Here is an 18,846-nt window from a genome sequence, read left to right as displayed (position 1 = left end):
TTAAATTTATTAGCACTATGATAAGTTCATATTTCCATAAAAATATTACAGAAATTCTTAATTTATATTGGGAGTCATCTCAGGGAAGGTAATTATTTTAAGGTGCAATTTGAAGGAAGAGTGACATTAGCAAGCAAAAAGTCAAAGAAGATAATTTTAGGTGGAAAAGCAAGGAAAAAGCCTACGGGAGGTTGATGAACTGAAAGAAGACCAGGCAGGGCAATTCGCCCAGGGACTCCAGAACTGTATTAAAGGTAATGGGTTTTTTCTCCCTGCCCCAACTCCTACCCCAGTACACTGTGAAATCATTGAAAAGTTCTATGTAGGGTGATACAACTTATGTTTTAAGTTGATAACTCTGATGCTGTATGGCAGTGATCCACAACATTTTTGGCATCAGGGACCAATTTCATGGAAGACAATTTTCCCATGAACTGGAGGTGAAGAGGTAGTTTCAGAATGATTCAGGTGCATTATATTTATTGTGCAGTTTATTTCTAATATAATACTGCTGCTGATCTTATGGGAGGTACCTGCCCGTGGCCTGAGGGCTGGGGAGCCTAATGTATGGGATATGGCTTGAAGGGAGAAATAACGGAAATGGGAAATCATCTGTAGGATCACCTGAGGATCCTTTCTGATTAATTCACTATCAGATGCTTTGACATCTAGGAAAGGGAAGGCGTCCCACCCCTTGAGATTTAATGCCATAGTGAGTCTCTGTTTTTCCTGGGGTTTATTGGAACTTTCCCAGATACAGAGGAGCTGAAAAACATTTTTAGAAACTTGTGAACTACATCAGTCATATGACATAATGTCATCAGAATTTGTGACAGAAGAAAATGACCCTGTCATTGTGGGGGTAACAAAGGTACCAAAATGTAGTGATATATAATTCTGATAAGTGGATGTGGTGACACTGAATTGAAAGCAACAGTATAATCAATATTTCCTATTAGTATCTTGTAACTCACTTTCATAAAATCAGCTATGCCATTTGAGGAACACTTCCTAGCCCTTTTAAAAGAGCCCATTCTCTCTGTTATAAACTCATTCAACAGACACATTTATCAATGTACAACTGAGAAAAGATGAGAATATTTAGAATATCATGTGCATGCTCAGTCACTAAGTCAAGTCTAACACTTTGCTACCCTGTGGACCATAGCCCCACCAGGCTCATCTGTTCACAGAATTTCCCAGTCAAGAATACTGAAATGGGTTACCATTTCCTTCTTCAGGGGATCTTCCCAACCCAGAACTTGAACCAGTGTCTCCTGTATTGGCGAGCAGATTCTTGATCATTGAACCAACTAGGAAGCCCTATTTAGAATGTTATCTCCATGACAATTATGTCCCTATGTACCTCTCATATTTATTGACTTCAACTCTCCCTCAGGTACTGAATTGAGCCCTGTGTAGCTTTAGATATTTTGAAAAGTATTTGTTGTTCACTCACTCAGTCATGTCTGACTCTTTGTGACCCCAGGGATCTCAGCATGCCAGGCTTCCCTGTCCTTCATCATCTCCTGGAGCTTACCCAAACTCATGTCCATTGAGTCAGTGATGCCATCCAAGAATCTTGTCCTCTGTCATTCCCTTCTCCTCCTGCCTTCAGTCTTTCCCAGCATCAAGGTCTTTCTAACGAGTCAGCTCTTCCCATCAGGATCAGTCCTTCTAATGATTTCAGGATTGATTTCCTTTAGGATGGATTGATTTGATCTCCTGGCAGTCCAAGGGACTCTCAAGAGTCTTCTCCAACACCAGTCTTCTCCAGCTTGAAAGCATCAATTCTTCAGCGCTCAGCCTTTTTTATGGTCCAACTCTCACACCCATATATGGCTACTGGAAAAACCATAGCTTTGAATGTATGGACCATTGTTGGCAAAGTAATGTCTCTGCTTTTTAATATGCTGTCTAGGTTTCTCATAGCTTTTCTTCCAAGGAGCAAGCATCTTTTAATTTTGTGGCTGCAGTCACCATCTGCAGTGATTTGGGAGCCCAAGAAAATAAAGTCTGTCACTGTTTCCATTGTTTCCACAATTCATGAAGTGAGGGGACCGAATGCTATGATCTTCATTTTCTGAATGTTGGGTTTTAAGCCAACTTTTCACTCTCCTCTTTCACCTTTATCAAGAGGTTCTTTAGTTCCTCTTCACTTTCTGCCATAAGGGTGGCATCATCTGCATATCTGAGTTTACCACATATTTCTTCTGGAAATCTTGATTCCAGCTGTGAAGTCAAGTGGGCCTTAGAAAGCATCACTATGAACAAAGCTAGTGGAGGTGAATGAATTCCAGTTGAGCTATTTCAAAATCTCAAAGATGATGCTGTGAAAGTGCTACACTCGATATGCCAGCAAATCTGAAAAACTCATCAGTGGCCACCGGACTGGAAAAGGTCAGTTTTCGTTCCAATCCCAAAGAAAGGCAATGCCAAAGAATGCTCAAACTACCACACAATTGCACTCATCTCACACGCTAGTAAAGTAATGCTCAAAATTCTCCAAGCCAGGCTTCAGCAATACGTGAACCGTGAACTTCCAGATGTTCAAGCTGGTTTTAGAAAAGGCAGAGGAACCAGAGATCAAATTGCCAAAATCTGCTGGATCATCAAAAAAGCAAGAGAGTACCAGAAAAACATCTATTTCTGCTTTATTGACTATGCCAAAGCCTTTGACTGTGTGGATCACAATAAACTGTGGAAAATTCTGAAAAAGACCGGATCATCAAAAAAGCAAGAGAGTACCAGAAAAACATCTATTTCTGCTTTATTGACTGTGCCAAAGCCTTTGACTGTGTGGATCACAATAAACTGTGGAAAATTCTGAAAAAGATGGGAATACCAGACCATCTGATCTGTCTCTTGAGAAACCTGTATGCAGGTCAGGAAGCAACAGTTAGAACTGGACTTGGAACAACAGACTGGTTCCAAATAGGAAAAGGAGTACATCAAGGCTGTATATTGTCACCTTGCTTATTTAACTTATATGCAGAGTACATCATGAGAAATGCTGGGCTGGAAGAAGCACAAGCTGGAATCAAGATTGCTGAGAGAAATATCAATAACCTCAGATATGCAGAAGACATGACGCTTATGGCAGAAAGTGAAGAAGAACTAAAGAGCCTCTTGATGAAAGTGAAAGAGGAGAGTGAAAAAGTTGGCTTAAAGCTCAATGTTCAGAAAGCTAAGATCACGTCATCTGGTCCCATCACTTAATGGGAAATAGATGGGGAAACAGTGGAAACAGTATCAGACTTTATTTTTTGGGGCTCCAAATTCACTGCTGATGGTGATTGCAGCCATGAAATTAAAAGATGCTTACTCTTTGGAAGGAAGGTTATGACCAACCTAGATAGTTTATTTAAAAGCAGAGACATTACTTTGCCAACGAAAGTCCGTCTAGTCAAGGCTATGGTTTTTCCAGTAGTCATGTATGGATGTGAGAGTTGGACGGTGAAGAAAGCTGAGCGCCAAAGAATGGATGCTTTTGAACTGTGGTGTTGGAGAAGACTCTTGAGAGTCCCTTGGACTGCAAGGAGATCCAGCCAGTCCACCCTAAAGGAGGTTAGTCATGGGTGTTCATTGGAAGGACTGATGTTGAAGCTGAAACTCCAATACTTTGGCCACTTCATGCGAAGAGTTGACTCATTGAAAAAGACCCTGATGCTGGGAAGGATTGGGGGCAGGAGGAGAAGGGGACGACAGAGGATGAGATGATTGGATGGTATCACTAACTCGATGGACATGGGTTTGGGTAAACTCCTGGTGTTGGTGATGGACAGGGAGGCCTGGCGTGCTGCGATTCATGGGATCGCAAAGAGTCAGACACGACTGAGCGACTGAACTGAACTGAACTGTATTTATTCAGCCCAGCATTTCACATTATGTACTCTTCATATAGGAAAAGGCAATGGCAACCCACTCCAGTACTCTTGCCTGGAAAATTCCATGGAGGGAGAAGCCTGATAGGCTACAGTCCATGGGATCGCAAAAAGTCGGACATGACTGAGCAACTTCACTTTCTTTCTTTCTATAGTTCCTTTTGGAGAAGGAAATGGGAACCCGCTCCAGTATTCTTGCCTGGAGAATCCCATGGACAGAGGTTCCTGGTGGGCTGCAGTCTATGGGGTTGCAGGGAGTTGGACATGACTAAGCAACTAACACACACACACACACACACTCTTCATATAAGTTAAGTAAGCCAGGTGACAATATTTAGCCTTTATGTATTCCTTTCCCAATTTGGAACCAGTCTGTTGTTCACTGTATGGTTCTAACTGTTACTTCTTGACCTGCATACAGGTTTCTTAGGAGGCAGGTAAGGTGGTCTGGTATTCCCATGTCTTTAAGAATTTTCCACAGTTTGTTGTGATGTACACAGTCAAAGGCTTTAAGTCTATGATTCAAAAAGCGCATAGCCTGTTATTATTATGAAAAGTAAAAAAAAAGAAAACAAAGTGACTTTTCCTTGTAACCAGAAAGTTCTCCTCTATGAAAATCCAAAATAATATGGAATTTAATTTACTTTATTGGTACTGGGCCCAGTTACAGTCTTATTCCTCAACTATTTTTAGAGTTATTCTGATACTTTTTAGAAATTATAGTGGGGAATAGTCAACTCTAGAAATACCTACTACACCATAGCTCTATCATGCTATTACATTATCATGGATGATGTTATGATGATTTCATGTATTAAACCTTGGATTATTTACTGAGGCCTAGCATTTTGCCATCACATTTTTCAGAACTTCTAGTTACCCAGATGTTCAACCTAGGATCATTTATTCTGGCTTGTTTTATTTTTTTTTCATGACTAAAAATAAACCCAGCTTATTTAATTTATACGCAAATTGCATCATGTGAAAAGCCAGGCTGGATGGATCTCAAGCTGGAATCAAGGTTGCCAGGAGACATACCAACAATCTCAGGTATGCAGATGATACCACTCTAATGACAAAAAGTGAAGAGAAACAAAAGAGCCTCTTGATGAGGGTGAAAGAGGGGAGTGAAAAAGCTAGCTCTAAACTCAACATTCAGAAAACTAAGATCATGGCTTCCAGTCCATCACCATTTCATGGCAAATAGAAGGGGAAAAATTGGAAGCTGTGACAGATTTTGTTTTCTTTGGGTGCAAAATCACTGTGGATGCTAACCACACCCATGGAATTAAAAGATGCTTGCTCCATGAAAGGAAAGCTATAACAAGACTAAATAATGTATTAAAAAGCAGAGACCCAATTTGCTGACTAAGGTCCATATAATTAATGCTGTGATTTTTCCAGTAGTCATGTACAAATGTGAGAGTTGTCTCATAAAGAAGGCTAAATGCCAAAGAACTGGTGCTTTCCACCTGGGGTGTTGAAGAAGACTCTTCAGAGTCTCTTGGACTGCAAGGAGATCAAACCAGTCCATCCTAAAGGAAATCGACTGTGAATATTCATTGGAAGGACTGACGCTGAAGTTGAAGTTCTAATACTTTTGCTGCCTGATGTTAAGAGTGACTCGTTTGAAAAGCCTTGATTCTGGGAAAGATTGAAAGCAAAAGGAGAAGGGGCAGCAGAGAATGAGATGGGATGGTTAGATAGCATCACTGTCTTGATGGACATGAATTTGAGCAAACTCTGGGAGATAGTGGAGGACAGAGTAGCCTGGCAGGCCTCAGTTCATGAGGTCACAAAGGGTCAGACATGACTTAGCGACTAAACAACAGCAACAATTATCCATGTTCTTTTTGTTGTGGTGGTGGTTTAATTGTTCATTGCAACTAACATAATTATCTACTTAATTCCCTAACTAGTTATTATGCAAATAACAGATATATTTGTATAAATATATATTTGTATTCTATGGTAATATTTTCCACAGAAATGATCTGGGAAATTATTTTGTGGTTCTAAATCAGTCTTAACTCATGAAAGCTTAGCTGATTCCTTCACATATCCTTCTTTCTTTCTTTTTTTTTTTTTCTGCTTGCTTTTTATCTTGATCTACTGAATGTCATTGCAGCCTTATTCGTTCTGGATAATTTCCCTCTTTTCTTTTGACAACCAAAGAATGGTAAGCACTAGTTAAATTGTCTTGCAATGACTGTTGCACAGCAGGGTCATTTATTCTGAACCATTTATAAAGAACACACAGCACAATGTTCCAATCAATGTGTACAGATCGGGTCAGGCTAATACAGAATTTTATTAAAATGGCAGGATGCCAATTTAGTTCTTCCTTTGTGAAATCCTGAATTATTTTCTTGCTACAAAAATCAAGCCTTTTGAAGAATGTTGAAGGCTTTTAAGAATATTTCTTTCAATTATTTTATTTTCTTCCACACATTTAGGAAAAATATTCTGGAAACTTAAAAAAAAAATTCTACCAGGTCAAATAGTCCATATATACTTTGTTAGGGAAGCTACCATGAAATCAACTGAAGAATCATTGAAACTTATTTGTTTGTTAGCCAAGATGACTAAATTACTAATAAATTAGGAGTGAATATTTAACTAAAGCTTTAGAGAGTTTCTTGCGTACTGTAAGCACAGAAATGCAATTACTCATCCAATGAAAAATAATTGCAGTTGATCTATAACAAAAATGGGAGTTTGCTTTTCAAGATTTCATTGAATAGATATATGAATTTAAGCCATAATTTTACAACAGAAAATCAGATAGTGTTTTAGATTAGGAACTGAACTGTTGCTTTTGCCTTGTAATCCAAGAATTATTGATAACACTTGTATTAAGTCTCAGTTACACAAAATAGGGCTTCCCTGGTAGCTCAGTTGGTAAATGCAGGAGGCCTGGGTTTGATCCCTGGGTTGGGAAGATCCCCTGGAGGAGGGCATGGCAACCCACTGCAGCATTCTTGCCTGGAGATTCCCCATGAACAGAGGAGACTGGCAGGCTACAGTCCATGGGATCACAAGGAGTCAGACATGACTGTGTGGTTAAACACAGCACATACACAAAATAAAGAGTGTTTATTAGAAAACTACTGTATTCTGAACTTTTTTTCCAAGTTAGAATAGGTACAAAGCATGATAAGATATTCTATGCAAATAAGCAATATAACTAGATATTAAAGGGAATGATAATTTGATTTACTACATATTTAGAGTAAGAAAGATATATAAAAGTGAAAATGTCAGTCGCTCAGTTGTGTCTGACTCTTTGCTACCCCATGGGCTGTTGACCACCAGGCTATTTTGTCCATGGAATTCTTCAGACAAGAATACTGGAGTGAGTAGCTATTCCTTTCTCCAGGAAATCTTCCTGACCCAGGGATCAAACCCAGATCTCCTGGTAAAGATTCTTTACCATCTGAGACACCAGGGAAGCCCAAGAAAGATATGACATGACATTTATTCAATATTTAAAATCCAGTCCACTGGTATCATAGTTTCTGTAAACTCTCCCTAGATTCTGGTATATGACTTTTACTCATATTATCCTGTGCTGTTAGATGTGGACTTTTTCATATGAGTCTAAATTGTTATTTCAGGGAAAATTTAGTGGAGAATAGAGAACTTCAGGAGATAGAGGTGGTATGAATTGGAGGTAGTTGTGCACTATATACACATATATACAAATATATATACATATATACAAATATACATACATATATATATATACATATATACACTGAAGAATGTATATTTCAGGGGAATTATTCTGGTGTGTGTGTGTGTGTGCACGTGCTTTTCCCTGAAAAGCTAGACATACATATATTGAGTTTAAAAGCTGGAAAAAATTTTTAATGGCTGAGTAATATTTCATTGTGTATATGTACCACAGCTTCCTTATCCATTTGTCTGCTGATGGGCATCTAGGTTGCTTCCACATCCTGGCTATTATAAACAGTGCTGCGATGAACATTGGGGTACACGGGTCTCTTTCAATTCTGGTTTCCTCAGTGTGTATGCCCAGCAGTGGGATTGCTGGGTCATATGGCAGTTCTATTTCCAGTTTTTTGAGGAATCTCCACACTGTTCTCCATAGTGGCTGTACTAGTTTGCATTCCCACCAACAGTGTAAGAGGGTTCCCTTTTCTCCACACCCTTTCCAGCATTTATTGCTTGTAGACTTTTGGATAGCAGCCATTCTGATGGGCGTGAAATGGTACCTCATTGTGGTTTTGATTTGCCTTTCTCTGATAATGAGTGATGTTGAGCATCTTTTCATGTGTTTTTTTAGCTATCTGTATGTCTTCTTTGGACTCAGCCATTAAAAAGAATACATTTGAATCAGTTCTAATGAGGTGGATGAAACTGGAGCCTATTATACAGAGTGAAGCAAGCCAGAAAGAAAAACACCAGTACAGTATACATATATATGGAATTTAGTAAATCGGTAAAGATAATCCTGTATGCAAGACAACAAAAGAGACACAGATATATAGAACAGTATTATGGACTCTGTGGGAGAGGGCAAGGGCAGGATGATATGGCAGAATGGCATTGAAGCTTGTAAATTATCATAAGTGAAACGAATCACCAGTCCATGTTTGATGCATGATACAGGGTGCTCGGGGCTGGTGCACCAGGATGACCCGGAGGGATGGGATGGCAAAGGAGGGTGGGAGGGGAGTTCTGAAAGGGGAACACATGTATACCCATGGTGGATTCATGTCAACGTATGGCAAAACAAATACAATATTGTAAAGAAAAAAATAGATAAACTAATTAAAAAAAGCTGGAAAATTTTCTGTGAAAATCATCTGACATACATTTATAGATTTAAAATACATGAAAAATAAATTATTCAGTTCTTTGTTTAATTATAAGTTCTCACATTCGAGATAAATACTAAGTAAAGGCTGTATAGAGTTTAAACTATTGATCTTGATAAATTAGGTAATAAATGATTCCTGGAGAAGAATGTATTTACATCAGATTCATTCAAAACTAAGGAAAAATGTTATGAAAGTGGTTAGTTTTCAGAAATCCATTTCTCCCAATCTCCTAGGAAGGTGAACCTTCTTTATAATATTTCAGTTCAGTTCAGTTCAGTCTCTCAGTCGTGTCCAACTCTTTGCGACCCCATGAACCTCAGCACGTCAGGCCTCCCTGTCCATCACCAACCCCTGGAGTCTACACCCAAACTCATGTCCATCGAGTCGCTGATGCCATCCAGCCATCTCATCCTCTGTCGTCCCCTTCTCCTCCTGCCCCCAATCCTTCCCAGCATCAGGGTCTTTTCCAATGAGTCAACTCTTCGCACGAGGTGGCCAAAGTATTGGAGTTTCAGCTTCAACATCAGTCCTTCCAATGAACACCCATGACTAACCTCCTTTAGGGTGGACTGGCTGGATCTCCTTGCAGTCCAAGGGACTCTCAAGAGTCTTCTCCAACACCACAATTCAAAAGCATCCATTCTTTGACGCTCAGCTTTCTTCACCGTCCAACTCTCACATGCATACATGACTACTGGAAAAACCATAGCCTTGACTAGACGGACCTTTGTTGGCAAAGTAATGTCTCTGCTTTTAAATATGCTATCTAGGTTGGTCACATAATGTTTAATAGGGTATATTTTGCAATTTTAAGGTGCTTCAGAGCAGCACAAATTCTGCAATTGACATTTTAGAAAATGGGCTTTTTCTCTTATTCTAAATATCAGTATCTGCAACATGTCTAACTTAACATGCTAGAGCAGTGATTTTAAAGAATTTTTGGATCTTCTATAGGCTTTAAAGCTTAAGAGTAGGTCTGTCTGTAATGTGGTAGGTCAATGTGGTATCCTTGCTAAATAAAACAAAAATAAGAGTTTTTGTTTTTGTTTTTTTTTTCTTACAGCTACAATTTTACCTGGAAAATAACTGAATTTTTAAGTTACTTTGAATTTAGGGTGGTTTTTTTTTTTTTTATGCTCACATAAGAAAGCAAGGAGAATATACACTGTACTATCAAATTTGATAGTTTGCCAAAGCAGTAGATGACAGTTGTTCAAAAAGTATAAAAGAGACCAACATGCCTTTAAATCAGTTATGTATAGATCATAGCTTTCCAAAATCCATGTAAATTTCTTATATAATGATGATGCCTTTGGAATATTGTTACCTATAATGATAGTATTTGGTGGATTAAAACCCATTTAAAGAAATTAAAGTATCATGAATATCTTAGTACTCAGGAACTTTTCTTTATTTTTTCAACAGTGGTGTAGTGAGTATTATAGAAATTTTTTCAGTCTATTTTCCCTCCTCCATGGCAGTGATGAGGACATTATCATGGAAGAATTAAGTTTTGTAGGAGATTAATAGCCTTATACAAGTTCAGAAGTTCTTTTCAATATAGTAACTTTAAATTATAAATGCATAATTAAGTACGAAAATCGGAGAAGGCAATGGCACCCCACTCCAGTACTCTTGCCTGGAAAATCCCATGGACAGAGGAGCCTGGTAGACTGCAGTCCATGGGGTCGCGAAGAGTCGGACACGATTGAGCGACTTCACTTTCACTTTTCACTTTCATATATTGGAGAAGGAAATGGCAACCCATTCTAGTGTTCTTGCCTGGAGAATCCCAGGAATGGGGGAGCCTGGTGGGCTGTCGTCTATGGGGTCGCATAGAGTCGGACACGACTGAAGCGACTTAGCAGCAGCAGCAAGTATGAAAATAAACATCTAGTTAGAATGAGAAAAAAATCATAATGAGTACACTTGAAAAAAATGTTTGAAAACCGTCAACAGCATAAAACTCCAGAAAGTTAGCATGATATATGGTTGGGAAGATCCCCTGGAGAAGGAAATGGCAACCAACTCCAGTACTCTTGCCTGGAAAATTCCATGGACAGAGGAGCCTGACAGGCTACAGTCCATGGGGTTGCAGAGTCGGACACAACTGAGGGAGTTCATTTTCTTTCTTCCTTTCTTTCATGGTCAAGTAACTGCATAACACATTTTTTATACTTTTTTCCTCTACATTTTTGGCTGCATCTCTTTAATCAACTCTTCATGTGAGAGCGGTTTCCTTATATCTTTTTCTATAACTAGAACAGAAAAATAATCAGTCTTTTCCATGTTTGATCAAAATGTATTTTATTTTTGATGGCTCATAAGAGTTCTTTCTATATATTTTTGAAAAATGTAATGCAATTTCTAGAATTGTTTTCAAATTCAAAAATGTCTCTGAAGGTTTTTTAAAAACATAGGCAAGATTTGGAAAAAAATTTACAGACTAGCTTCTGGTTCTAGATATTTTACAACCACACTTTTCTCTCCACCTTATAGGTTGAGGTGCCATCAAGCATGCCAGGATCACAATGTGACCTTAGACCAATAAGTGGAAGCATCTTAGGTCAATAAGTGGGAGAGTATGTCTAGAGGTTATTCCTGCCCTGGAACAGTAGCAATATTCTATTTGTGTACAGAAATGTCTGTGAATAACATAAATATTTCCCACTAAACTCAAACTAAATGAATCTTCCACCTTAATTCTTCCTAGATGTATCTCCAAATGCTCAAACTCATTCCATTACCTAACAAGAGGGGGAGATGAGCAGCAAATGACATGTGGTCTTAATCAACTGCAGTTAAATTATCTCACTTTCACAAAATTTGCAAAACTCATATGACTAGATGAACACATTGCTGGACCATTTTAGGGAGTCATGGAAGGAACTAGACAATGGAACCGGGTATATAATAAGCTCCATTAGCTTGAAGGTGGATCTGTCTTTGAATACAAAATGAAGACTATATCAAAAGTCAAAAGAAAATCATGCTCACTGTAAATGTTTAAAAAATACAGATCACTTTAGAGATAGATTACTGTGTGCATTTGAGTTATTTGCACTTTTTTTTTTGAGTTCTTTACTTTTGAAGAGGAAGTGACTTTCTATCACTTGAAAATATATTGTTTCATACATTGAAGTTTCTTCCCTAGTCAAATAATTTGCATTTGGTTCTCACTCTTTGCACTCTTCCCTGGGTGACTTTGACTAAATCCTATTGCCTTTTTCATGTTGCTTTCTTGTTCTTTGTATCTACCTTCTTCTGATGTCCAGATCTGAGTATCCTACTAGCTATCATTAGTAGGTCACTGATACTTTACTATTCCAAAGACTCAGTCCATCAGATAATATGCCAAAGATAATTTATACTTGTATTTAACATTTGCAACCTTGTCATCAGTGAATCTCTGTATATATTTATGTTAGTCAGAGGGCTCAATCACCACTCCACATGCAATCCTTTACACCTCTTTCCTCATAACGCTATCCCTGTTAACAAAATTAATATGGAAGTAGTCTTGTTCAGGCTTCAGAGTTAGAAGAAGCCCTCTGACCAACCCATGACCTTGCCTGAACTAAATGCCTGCCTGCACATATACCGATTGTTATCAGTAAGTAAAGAATCACTTAGGATAAGAAAGGGAGTAGATCCTGGGATTTTTTGACCCCTGGGGACCTGACAAGCTCCCCCCAGGGTGTGGAAAATCTTATGACTCATAAGGTGAAATGAACAGCATTGTTAAAGAAAAATCAGAGGTGGATTTTTGGAGTTGATGATGTCAGCTTGTGGCCTGACATTATAAAACAGGAGCTGTCAAAGCTGCAATTTGAAGTCTCTCTCAGGGAAGGACACATAGCCCAAAACTTTTTCAATTTTGGACTTCAGATTACTGTTATCAGGACTTTCCAGGGCTGCTCAAATCTGAATGTAGGTGATGTATATGTTGTTACATCTCTATATCATTTCTATTTCTTTTCTTCTAATGACTGTATATTGAAATTAAATTAATTTTCTATAAAAAAATGAAAGTGTTTGAGTGTGACGAGTGTGTCTTTTTCTTAACAAATCCTTCATGCCTAAAATGAAAGTAAGTAAAACTTATACAAAACAATCCCCATACAACTACCCTACTTTGGGTTCACCTTTCTGATCTAGGTCATTGAAATAGTATATTCACTTGTTTCCTTAGCTAACATCTGAGTCTCTTGTTAGAACATATTCTGTCAGATTGTTTCAAGGTGCTGCTTAGATAAATATAAAACTTGCTATAAAATTATTTTGTGGTTTTGACTTCAGATTAATTTTCAAACTTCTTAGATTACCGCACAAACTTCTAACCATTTTACAGGTTTATCTCCTGCTATTATCCTTTATGGTGACCATCCTTGCATTAAATGTTCCCTTGAAATCTCCAATTTTCTTGAAGAGATCTGTAGTCTTTCCCATTCTATTGTTTTCCCTATTTATTTGCGTTGTTTGCTTAAGAAGGCCTTCTTATCTCTCATGATATTCCCTTGAACATAGCATTCAGTTGTTATATCTTATCTTTTCTCCTTTTTCTTTTGCTTCCCTTCTTTCCTAAGCTATTTTTAAAGCCTCCTCAGGAAATTGCTTTGCCTTCTTACATTTTTTAGTCTTGGGGATAGTTTGGGTCATTACCTCCTATTGGCTCAGATGGTAAAGAATCTGCCTGCAAAGTGAGAGATCTAGATTTGATTCCTGGGTTAGAAAGAGCCCCTGGAGAAAGGAATGGCAATCCATTTCAGTATTCTTGCCTGGGAAATCTCATAAACAGAGAAGTCTGGTGGGGCTACAGTCCATGGGGTCACAAAGAGTCAGACACGATTGTGCAAGTAACAATTTCACTTTCATTTTCCTATACAATGTTACAAACTTCTGTCCACAGATATTCAGGAACTTTGTCTACCAGATCTAATCCCTTGAATCTATCCATCCCCTCCACTGTATAATCATAAAGGATTTGGTGTAGGTTATACCTGGATGGCCTAGTGGTTTTCCATACTTCCTTCAATTTAAGCCCGAATTTTACAATACTGAGCTGATGGTATGAGCCACAGTCAGCTCCAGGCATTTTTTTTTTTTTCTGACTATAAAGAGCTTCTCCATCTTTGGCTACAAAGAGTTTAATCACTCTGATTTCAGTATTGACTATCTGGTGATGTCCATGTATAAAGCCTTCTGCTGTGTTGTTGGAAAAGGGTGTTTGCTATGACCAGCATGTTCCCTTGATAAAATTCTGTTAACCTTTGCCCTGCTTCATTTTGTAATCCAATTCCAAATTTACCTGTTATTCTGGATATCTTTTGACTTCCTACTTTTGAATTCTAATCCCCTGTGATGAAAAAGGAAAATGCTGAATAATCATTAGAAGATCTGATGCCGCAACTGAAGTTTCAATGCTTTGGCAACCTGATGTGAAGAACTGACTCATTGCAAAAGTCCCTGGTGAGGAGAAAATTGTGGGAAGGGGAAGAAGGAGATATCAGAGGATAAGATGGTTGGATGGCATCATAAACTCAATGGACATGAGTTTGAGCAAACTCTGGGAGATAGTGAAAGACCAAGAAGCCTGTAGTCCATGGAGTCACAAAGAGTTGGACACCAATTAGCAACTGAACAAAACAAACAAGAATGATGAAAAAGACATATTTTTTGGTGTTGGTCCTAGAAGATCTTGTAGGTCTTCACAGAACTGGTCAGCTTCAGCTTCTTTGACATTAGTGCTTGGGACATAGACTTGGATTCTATGGTGGTTAATGGTTTGCCTTGGAAAAGAACCAAGATCATTCTGTCGTTTTTGAAACTTCACTCAAGTACTGCATTTCAGACTCTTCTGTTGACTACAAGGGTTACTACATTTCTTCTGAGGGATTCTTGCCCACAGTTGTAGATATAATGGTCATCTGAATTAAATTCCCCTATTCCCATTGATTTTAGTTCACTGATTCCTAAGATGTCGATATTCAATCTTGAATCTCCCACTTGACCAAGTCCAATTTACCTTGATTCATGGACCTAACACTCCAGGTTTGTATGCAATACTGTTCTTTATAGTATCTGACTTTACTTTTACTGGTAGACACATCTAAAACTGAGTGCTGTTTCCACTTTGACCCAGCTGCTTCATTCTTTCTGGAGCTATAAGTAATCACCTTCTGCTTTTCCACAGTGGCATATTGAACACCTTCTGACCTGGGGGGCTCATCTTCCAGTGTCATATCTTTTTGAGTGTTCATCCTATTCATTATCCTTAAACTCATATCTACTGAGTTGATGATGCCATTCAACCATCTTATCCTCTGCTATCTCTTTCTTCTCCTGCCCTCAATTTTTTCATTACCAGGGACTTTTACAATGAGTCAGTTCTTCGTATCAGGTTGTCAAAGTATTGAAACTTCAGTTTCAGCATCAGGATTTGTCCTCCTTCAAGGACAGTATCCTCAGTCATTCAGGTGAGGATACTCAAGTGGGCTAGCTTCACTGAGTTACACAAGTCCCTTTGTAATTCAGGAAGGAGAGATCAATAGAATAGGCAACACTTGAGATCTCCTCAGATATATTAGAAATATCAAGGCAATATTTCATGCAAAAATGGACACAGAACAGGACAGACACAGTAAAGAAATAACAGAAGCAGAAGAGATTAAGAAAAGGTGGCAAGAATACACAGAAGAACTATACCAGTAAGGTCTTAATGATCCAGATAATGACAATGTTGTGGTCACTCACCTAGAACCAGAAATCCTTAGTGTGAAGCCAAGTAAGCCTTAAGAAATATTGCTACAAAGCTAGCGGAGGTGACAGGACACCAGCTGAGCTATTTAAAATCCTAAAAGATGATACTATTAAAATGCTGCACTCAATATGTCAGCAAATGTGGAAGACTCAGCAGTGGCCACAGGACTGGGAAATGTCAGTTATCATTCAAATCCCAAAGAAGGACAGTGTCAAAAAATGTTCAAACTACCATACAATTGAACTCATTTCACATGCTAGCAAGGTTATGCTCAAAATTCTTCAAGCTAGGATTCAGCAGTATGTGAGTCAAAAACATCCAGATGTATTAATGCAAACTGGATTTCAAAGAGGCATATGAACCAGAGAACAGATTTCCAACATTCATTAGATAATGGAGAAAGCAAGGGATTTCCAGAAAAAATACTTACTTCTGCTTTATTAACTATACTAAAGTCTTTGACTGTGTGGATTATAACAAACTGTGGAAAATTGTTAAAGAGATAGGAATACCAGACCATCTTACAGTCTCCCGAGAAACCTGTACGCAGGTTAAGAATTAATAGTTAGAACTGTTAAAAAAAAAAAAGTTAGAACTGAACATGGAGCAACTGACAGGTTCAAAATTGGGAGAGGAGTATGACACGGCTGTATATTTTCACCCTACTTATTTAACTTATACGCAGAGTACATCATGCAAAATGCGATTGGATAAATCACAAGCTGTATTCAAGATTGCTGGGACAAATATCAGCAGACTCAGATATTCAAATGATATTACTCAAATGGCAGAAAGTAAAGAGGAACTAAACAGTGTCTTGATGAGGGTGAAAGAGGAGAGTGAAAAAGCTGGCTTGAAACTCAACATTCAAAAATATAAGGTCATGGCATTCAGTACCATGACTTGATGGCAAATAGAAGGGAAAAAAGTGGAAGCAGTGATAGACTTTATTCTGTGGGCTCCAAAATGACTGTGGATGGTGACTGCAGCCCTGACTTTAAAAGATACTTTCTCCTTGAGAGGAAAGCTATGTCAAACCCAGACAAGGCATTTGAAAGCAGAGACATCACTTTGCCAACAAATGCCCATGCAATCAAAGCTGTGGTTTTTCCATAGTCAGGTATGGAAGTAAGTTGTTGTTCAGTTGCTGAGTCATGTCCAACTCTTTGTGACCCCATACACTGCAGCATGCAAGGCTTCCCTGCCCTTCACTATCTCCTCGAATTTGCTCAAGCTCATGTCCATTTAGTTCATGATGCCATCCAACCATCTCATCCTCTGTCACCCCCTTCTTCTCCTACTCTCAATCTTCCCCATTACCAGGGTTTTTTTCCCCGAAGAATCAGCTCTTCTCATCAGAGTACTGGACTTCAGTTCAGCATCAGCCCTTCTAATGTGTATTCAGGGTTGATTTCTCTTAGGATTAACTGGTTGGATCTCCTGTCATTCCAAGGGATTCTCAGGAGTCTTCTCCAGCACCACAATTCCACATCAGAAATTCTTGGGCACTCAGCCTTCTTTATGGTGCAAGTTTCACATCCATACACAACTACTGGAAAAACCATAGCTTTGACCATTTGGATATCTGTTGATAAACTGATGTCTCTGCTTTTTAATATGCTGTCTAGGTTTTTCATATCTTTCCTTCCAAGGAGCAAGTGTCTTTTAATTTAATGGCTGCAGTCTCCATCCACAGTGATTTTGGAGCCCAAGAAGATAAAATCTGTCACTGCTTCCACTTTCCCCTTCTATTTTGCCTGAAGTCATGGGATCAAATGCCATGATCTTAATTTTTTGAATGTTGAGCTTTAAACCAGCTTTTTCATTTTCCTTTTTCACTATCATCAAGAGGCTCTTTAGTTCCTCTTTTCTTTCTGCCATTAGAGTTATATCATCTGCACATCTGAGGCTGTTGATATTCCTCCCAGCAATCTTGATTATAGCTTGTGATTTCATCTAACCGAGTATTTCACATGATGTACAACCAGTCCATCCTAAAGGAGATCAGTCCTGGGTGTTCATTGGAAGGACTGATGGTGAAGCTGAAACTCCAATACTTTGGCCACCTGATGTGAAGAGCTGACTCATTGGAAAATACCCTGATGCTGGGAAGGATTGGGGGCAGGAGGAGAAGGGGATGACAGGGGATGAGATGGCTGGATGGCATCACCCACTCGATGGACATGATTTTGGGTAAACTCCGGGAGTTGGTGACGGGCAGGGAGGCCTGGCGTGCTGCAATTCATGGGGTCGCAAGGAGTCGGACACAACTGAGCGACTCAACTGAACTGACTCTGAGTAAGTTAAATAAGCAAGGTGACAATATGCTGCTGCAGTCTCTGCTGCTAAGTCGCTTCAGTCGTGTCCGACTCTATGCGACCCCATAGACGGCAGCCGACCAGGCTCCTCCGTCCCTGGGATTCTCCAGGCAAGAACACTGGAGTGGGTTGCCATTTCCTTCTCCAATGTATGAAAGTGAAAAGTGAAAGTGAAGTCGCTCAGTCGTGTCTGACTCTTTGAGACCCCATGGACTGCAGCCTACCAGGCTCCTCCGTCCATGGGATTTTTCAGGCAAGAGTACTGGAGTGGGTTGCCATTGCCTTCTCGGAAGTTACAATATAGTCTTGACATATTCCTTTACAAAATTTTTAACCAGTCTGCTGTCCCATGTTCAGTTCTTACTGTTGCTTCTTGACCCTCATACAGGCTTCTCAGGAAGACAGATAAATTAACCTGGTATTCCCATCTCTTTAAGAATTCTCCACACAGTCAAAGGTTTTAGCATATCAATGAAGCGGAAGTGAATGTTTTCCTGGAATTTCCTTGCTTTCTCTGTGATCCCAACAGATGTTGACAATAGATCTTTGCTTCTTCTGCCATTTCTAAAGCCAGTTTGGGCATCTGGAAATTCTCAGTACATTGTCTGCTGAAGCAAGCCTAGCTTGAAGGATTTTGAGTATAACCATGCTAGGATGTGAAATGAGTGCAATTGTGTGATAATTTGAATATTCTTGGCATTGTCCTTCTTTGGGATTAGAATGAAAACACGTCTTTCAGTCCTCTGGCCACTGCTCAGTTTTCCAAATTTGTTGACTTACTGAATGCAGAACCTTAACAGCATCATCTTTTAGGATTTTAAAGAGCTCAGGGGGAATTCCATCACTCTTACTAGCTTTGTTTGTATTAATGTTTCCTAAGGCACATTTGGCTTCACACTCCAGGATATCTGGCTCTACATGAGTGACCACACCATCGTGGTAGTTATGGATATGGGCCATAAAGAATGCTGAACATCCAAGAATTGCTGATGCCAAATTGTGGTGTCAGAGAAGAGTTTTGAGAATCCCTTGGACTG

Source organism: Giraffa tippelskirchi, chromosome 12 (assembly GCF_054371585.1).
Source record: "Giraffa tippelskirchi isolate mGirTip1 chromosome 12, T2T-mGirTip1v1.2.pri, whole genome shotgun sequence".
Classification (NCBI taxonomy): Eukaryota; Metazoa; Chordata; class Mammalia; order Artiodactyla; family Giraffidae; genus Giraffa; species Giraffa tippelskirchi.
The sequence above is the reverse complement of the archived record's forward strand: the minus strand, read 5'-3'. Positions refer to the sequence as shown.